At 43.8% G+C, this 7,298-nt stretch overlaps 1 protein-coding gene and 1 pseudogene across 1 annotated transcript in view; one reads left to right on the top strand and one right to left on the bottom strand.

Moving 5' to 3' along the window:
- Window positions 1-7,298, bottom strand: part of MARCHF1 (membrane associated ring-CH-type finger 1) — a 431,151-nt gene that overhangs the window by 323,038 nt on the left and 100,815 nt on the right.
- Window positions 315-2,457, top strand: LOC101649837 (annotated as a pseudogene).

The raw sequence follows: 7,298 nt of genomic DNA, 5'->3' as shown, positions 1-7,298 counted from the left end.
CAGTATGAGATTGGCTTTGTATACCCTGTATGACGCAGACACACACACACACACACACACACACACACACACACACATCCTGGTTATATAACCTCTTCCTCATATACACTATATATCTAAAGCCTCATGGAATACTGGAATACTGGAGCCCAAGCTGTCTTGCAAATGAGTTCATCTTATCTTCAGATGAGGAATTAAGTAAGGTTCAGAGAGAAGCTATCTATGATTTGCCAAAGCAAATGAAAAACCAAACGTGCCCATCCTCCCTCCCTCCCATACTCGGAACCCAGTTCCCCTGTCCACCTGCTGCTGAGATGCCGCGGGTCTGTCAGTCATCGGGTACGACCCTTGCCGCCCAGAGTTGTCTCTGTGGGAGGTTTGTCCTTCGCCCAATGCGACCATGCTATCGACACTCAACTTCAGCAAGTTCTGGATGGAGTGCTGGCAAGATTGTGGGCGCTGGACTCTTATTTGTTGGTGGCGGCCTCGGGGGCACTGTCCTGTATGCTCAATGGGATTCGCATTTCCGGGAAAGTACAGAGTAAACCGTACCCTACTCAGACAAACTCTCGGAGATGATTCTTGGCTTGGCACTGTATGGCGTTCCATTGCCAAAGAAGCCGCCTGGTCCACTAACAACCTCTAGTGGGCCAGCGGCTGTGAAAGGACCCAAGCAGCCTACGTCGGACCTCCAGACACCACGTCAGCAGCAGCAGGTGATGCGCTGTCGGTCCCTGCGCCTGCGGTTCCGCAGGACAGATCCACAAAACCGGTCTCCCTGCAGTCGGTGAAGGAAACGCTACCCCTGCGACTTCAGGGCGAGCATCCTCGGCTTCTGTAAAAAGGCGCCCTCCTGAAGAAGTTGCAGCCGCCCTGCTCAGCAGGGAAAGCAAGACCAAGGTCAGATTGAGTCGCTAGCGAAGAGCTAGACGATGCTGCGAGCCAGGCTGCTCGCAGCACTCTGCACGCAGTCCAGCGCGGAATGCCGCGGTCCCGGCCGTCGAAGCGCATGCCAGTGTCCTGAAAGCCGCCATGGGCAATGCTGAGATTTCTGGCGAGAAGAAGGCAGCCCGGTGGCGCACGGCGGAGGGCGCGTTGAAGGAACGCAGAAAAGCAGTAGATGAGGCCGCCGATGCCCATCTCAAAGCCAAAGAAGAATTAGAGAAGATGAAAAGTGTAATCGAAAATGCAAAGAAAAGGAGATTGCTGGGGCCAAACCTTACATAGCTACTGCAGAGGGCAAACTCCACAACAGGATCGTCGATCTAGACAATGTGGTCCGAAAGGTCCAAGCAGCACAGTCTGAGCTGAGGTTGTGTCTCAGTATCATGAACTAGTGGCCCAAGCCCGGGATGACTTTAAACGAGAATTGGACAGTATTACCCCATATGCAATGCCTGGGTGGAAAGGGATGACGGACAAGCTGTCTGCGGATGATCTGAACGCCCTGATTGCTCATGCCCATCGCCGCATCGACCAGCTAAACGGAGAGCTGGCAGAGCAGAAAGCCACGGAGAAGCAGCGCATCGAGTTAGCCGCGGAGTCACAAAAGCTGGAAGGAAGCAGAAGGGCTCTGCAGTGGCCAACGCACTGGAACGGCACAGACGTGAACTAGCGTCTGAGCAGGACAGAAAGGTCGAGGAAGTTCGAGATGCCATGGAAACTGAAATGAGAACCCAGCTCCGCCGACAGGCCGCTGCCCACACCGATCACCTACATGATGTCCTTCGGGCACAAGAACAGGAACGGAAGTGAGAGTTTGAAAAGGACATGAGCAAGTCGACAGCTTTACTGTGGCTATAAACACTGCCTACGCCAGACTGAGAGGAATCGAACAGGCGGGTCAGAGCCATGCAGTTGCTGGAGGAGACCAGAAAAGCCCACCAACTGTGGCTCTCGGTCGAGGCGCTTAAGTCCAGCAGGAAGACGGCATCTGCAGACTGACCACTGTCCCGCTGGGCGGTGTCCTGAGGCCATCAAAGTCCATCGTGCTGATAACGAATTTGCCCAGGCTTTAACCGCTGCAATTCCTCCTGAATCTCTGACCTGCGGGGTATGCAGCGAGGAGACCCTTAGAGCCTGTTTCTATGCTGTCCAGAAACTGGCCCAGAGGGCAGCAATGATGGATGAAACCAGAAATAGCTTATACCAGTACTTCTTCGCCTACGTGCAGTCCCTGCTCCTGCTCCCGCCTAAGCAGCTGAAGGCACCACCGGAACTCTGCCCTGAGGATGGAAACGCCTTTAAGCTACTGTCCCGTGCCTCCTACTGCACCGAGCACGGACATCTGGAGCAGGCAGCCAAGTCTGTCCACCAGCTGAAAGGGGAGTCCCGACGAGTGGCCCAGGACTGCTGCGGGAAACACGAATGACCCTAGAAACTAAGCAGATCGTGGACATCCTGCCTGCACACGCCAGCGCCGCAGGAAGAGGAACCACTCAAGCGCAGCAAGCGTAAGGCCTTGGTGGTGTCCGAGCCAGTTCTATTGCATGTCACAGGAAACCGGCGGTGACAAGTATACGAGGGGTTGGCAGCAAGGGTCCCAAAAGTGTCGTGAACGGAGCAGGTTGCAGGTCCTGTTCGCAATGTCACACGTGCTGCCGTTCCATTATCTCCACTTGCTCTCGTGTCAGTGAACTCCAAGAGTGCTTTCCTTGCCACATGTGTAAGTAACATTGTGATTTTGCAGGTTTTACTGACCGGGTTTATGAGCAAATCAAAATAATGTTTGTGATCCCTACTGCTAGTGATTTTTGACCTTGGAGCAAACGGAATAAAGCAACAAGATGAAAAAGGAAAAAACAAAAAAACCCAACGCACTGCCATTGTGCTGCTTCTGACTACAGGGACCACAGAAAGGTTTAACAGTAGTCAGGGTGAAGAGAAAAATGTAGTCTTCATTAGTAGCATTGTTTTTTAAAATCATAGTGCTTGTAGCCTGCTATGCTCCCAGTTCCCTTTTTGTAATGTAAAAATTTGCGTTTTTTCTCCAGGAACAGAACTCTCTCCGGTTCTGAGGCTCAGAAGACCACAACAAACATGACCACACAAGCTTTCCCTATAGCTGTTCCCAAAGGGAACGTCGTATGAAACAAAGATACAAAATACTGCGATTGATTCCAACACACAGAACTGAGTTTCCCAGGCTTTTCAATGACTGTAACTTATAGCAATAGATCACCAAGTCTCTCTTCCCTAAGATATAAAAAAAATGTTTCTAAGAGACTTTATGTAATGTGTTGAAAGACAAGTCACTATCTGAGAATCAGTGAGAAATAGCAAAGACTAAGGCTCTTCAAATCTGCTTCGCACAAGCTATGTTCATGGATCTATTGATAAGAAACCAGTACGTGAATATCGATAAAACAGGTCAAATCACAATTCACAAAAATGTTACATGATATCTTGGCATTGATGCCAGGTCTTGAATCCAAAAATTTTCTGAGTTCAGCTTAAAGAGGGCTTAAAGTTGTGTAAATCATCATGAAATCACTATTTTTAGAATCTATCCAACATTCCATGGTGGTATTTATATGACCCTAAGAAAAATAACGTATGCATAAAGAAACAACTGGTGTTGACAAATACAAATAAAATTATATTTAGTGCTCTTATTGCATTATTGCAATATGCTAGGCATTCTGCTTGATCTGTATGTTATAGAGGAAAACTATGAGTCTCAGAAATATTCAGCTGAACATAGTTCAGTCATAAAACTGGAATTGGAGTCCAAATACTGGGTATTTTCCACACTCAGTAAACACCAGCATTCAAAATCTTCTAATGAGTCTGCTCCCATTCATTGGCATTCATGATTATGACTATGTCCTGAAAGTTAACTTTGAAGTGACGCTTCAAAAAAAGGTTTTATTGGGAATCAGGTGGGGGTTTACATAGCAGTCAAATGACCTTTGCTTCATCATTACCACTTTCCCTACCACCTCACTCAGTTTTAATCACTGTCCTGCGAATTCTGCTTTTCGGCTCTCACTTTGTGTTTTTCTCTCCCTGAATGAGTTTCTCACACGTATCAATGAGGCTCACATCATTATGTTTTAAATGTAGTTTCGCTCACATATTTTCTTTTTAGATTATTCATCAATCTTTTTCCTTTACTGTATTTTATATTGCCTCCTAGCACTTATTATTTCCTGGTATGATTTGTGTGACCATTTGTTTGTTGTCTGTCTCTCTTGTTCTCTCTGCATGAGAGTAAGACTTTATTTTGTTCAGTGATATCCTCTACATGTAGAACAAAGAGTGTCATGTGGTAGTTATTTTGATACTTTTAATAAATATGTAAATCATTTATATTTTACATATCATAGGAGAGCTAGCATTGTGTAATTGGTTTGTAATAGTCTCAAATTCAGTTCAGAAAGAATCAAGAGAAATTTGGGCCCAAATCTCAGTTCAGGGAGGGTTTTATAGAACATATGTAATTTTCAGAAGGAGAATACATAGCTTGATTTCATAATTTTATGATAATAACAAGAGGGCTAGCAGGAGCAACAGGAAAAGTGCTTGCTTTTGCATGAAGTAGAATGTTCCCAAGAAGAAAACAGCAATGTACTTGAGTGGAGAAGAAAGGAAATGAAAAGGAGAAGACCAGAAACGTGGCATCATGTAAAGCAGCCCGTGGTGGATGATCACAGAGAGGGAGAGGATTTTGGACATGATCTAGCACCTACAATCATGTAGAAGTGGTTAAAGTAGGAAAAATAGTTACAAAACGAGGATTAACAGTGTGAACAATTGTTAACAGTTTTCTGGAAAGAGCACAGCTTTACGTTTCAGTCTTGGAAAAAGTTTGATGGTCATAGACACGCAATGGTAGGAAATCATCAGGAGAACAAAAGGCAACTTTAACGTTGTTTACATCTTATGGCACCTGGAAGTGGACATTATGCTTGGTAAAGTATAGAGTTAGTGAGAAAGAGGAAGTCAAAGGGAAATGACACAGCGGCTGCAACAACGGTATCAAACAGCAACAATTGGGAAGACGGAACAAGACCGAGTAGTAATTCCTTCTATTGTACCCAGGGTAGCTATCCATTGGAAGTGAACCAATGCCCCCTAATAACAACAATTACAACTTGCCAGACACCTGTCAATGATCAAAATGTCATTGTCAAAAAACCATTACGTGCACACAGTATTACCAATGCTATAAGTTGAAATCAACTATCTGACTGTGGGTATAGTAAGTACCATTCAGATCACAGTTACTTATAGAACCCTATGTGCTTAATACAATGGATGGATGGATGGCTTGGGTTAAGAGTTATAAGAACCCCCAGTAAAATAAGTTTTAAAAGAAGGGACCCTATGTACAATAGGATAAAATATCCCCAGCCTCACAATTGTTATCATGTTTGTATCCATTGTTGCAGCCACCATGTCAATCCATTTTGTTGAAAGTTTTCCTCTTTTTTTGCCGAAGCTTCACTTTCTCAAGCATAATGTCCTTCTCCAGGACAGTCAGGTTCAGTCCCTCCTTGTAACATAGCTAAAGTGCATGAGACAAAGTCTCCTTGTCCTCTCTTCTATGGAGCATTCCTTCTATACTTGTTACAAGATAGATTTACTACTTATTCTGACAGCATATTCAATATTCTTCCTTGTGTTAGTCTGGGTTGACTAGTGAAACAAATTAATAGATATTCAGACTAACACATTATGGTACCAGGAGTGGGGTACTACAGCAACAAATCATGAAGATGGAAAGTGGATGCATGTTTGACCAATGCCTCATGGTAGTTTTTCCACTTTGGCTAGCTGGAGGTCGGATATGTCCATGCAGTTTACTGGGTTGTTTTCTGGAAAGAATATGGGAAGATAAGTTTTGATTGTTTTCTTTGATTGTTGTTCTTGTTATTCCTGCTTGAAATGGTGAAAATGAATGTGATTAATATATTATTTTGAGCTCAGGGGGAGAAATTGCCATTTGAATTTTCAGAGACTGTGCTACTTAGTAAAAATTGCTGACTGAGATCAAAATGGCTGAAGAAGGTCCCACCCTGCCTTGAAGCAATGCAGTCAGAAGCCTAAGGCCATATTTTGTATCATTGGAAAAGTTTGGATTAAGATAAGATAGATAAGGATTGAATTTAACAGTTTTAAGATTGAGTAAAGTTTCTGACTGTGGTAGGTTTTCTTCTGCCTATTGTTATTGATATAATGATTGATAGAAATGATTGATGGGAAGTATAAATAGAGATATTGTAAGCTAATACTTTCAGCCATCAATATGAAATCTTCAAATGGGTAAGGACACACCTAAAAAGAAGGCTCTGGAAAGATAAGCCCCACCCAGTGACTTGAGTGCTCAGGACATATGAAGATGAATGGACTTGCCTAGGGGGCTGTTGAAAAATTTAGGGGAAAAAAGGAACTCTTTGGATTTTTGAATTTTTGACTAGTGGCTTTTGTCAGAGCTGGGGAAAAAAACCTGGAACCATGTAGAAAATACCTCTCTAGGACTGAATGTTAAAGGAAGCCTGTGGGCAGGCTGAAATGCTTGCTAGGAGATCACCTGGATCCATTTGTTGAGTGGAAGTGAGAGAAATGTGGCAATAGACAGGTTGAGGCTGGACAATGACACCCATGGACCTGATTCACAGGAACTAGCGGAGAAGGTGAGAGAGGGTTGACTGGGCTGAAGTTCATGACCTAATACAAGGGGGCTAGAGTTGTTGAGAATTTGTGAAGGGGCCCATGGTCTAAAGGCAAGGCAGCCAATGGACACCCTGGTGAGGCTGAGGCACCCCATATTGAGTTGACCAGAACCTGATCAGATAAGAGAAGTTTTTAAGCTTGTGAAGCTGGTGCATATTGATGCCGACTGTATGGATGGCCTGTCCTGATTTGACTTTGCTTATGAATGCAGACTTCACAAGGTTCCAATTGGAATGAAGATTCTTCACATCAAAGACCATGATTGTCTCCTCAGAGCACTGGGTTGATGTAAGTGGACAGTATAGATATTGGATACCCAAAATGGGGAGGATAAAAGCATGAAGTAGTTGGCTTACAAACTTTCATAGGTGCTAGAATATATTCACAGGACCATAGGATTAATGCATAGGTGTTCACATAAGTATAGAATTTTTTTGTTTTGTTCATGTATAGAATGCTATATTTAAATAATGGTGGCACATATTTTAATTTTTTTTCTTTTTTTAAAATAGTTTTATTTTTTTTAATATATATATATTTTTTAACATTTTATTAGGGGCTCATACAACTGTTATCCCAATCCATACACACATCAATTGTGTAAAGCGCATTTGTACATC

The sequence above is a fragment of the Echinops telfairi genome, unplaced genomic scaffold (assembly GCF_000313985.2).
Source record: "Echinops telfairi isolate 266 unplaced genomic scaffold, ASM31398v2 ScPeMD7_5868;HRSCAF=6743_0, whole genome shotgun sequence".
NCBI lineage: Eukaryota > Metazoa > Chordata > Mammalia > Afrosoricida > Tenrecidae > Echinops > Echinops telfairi.
This window is presented reverse-complemented; position numbering and strand designations above follow the sequence as displayed.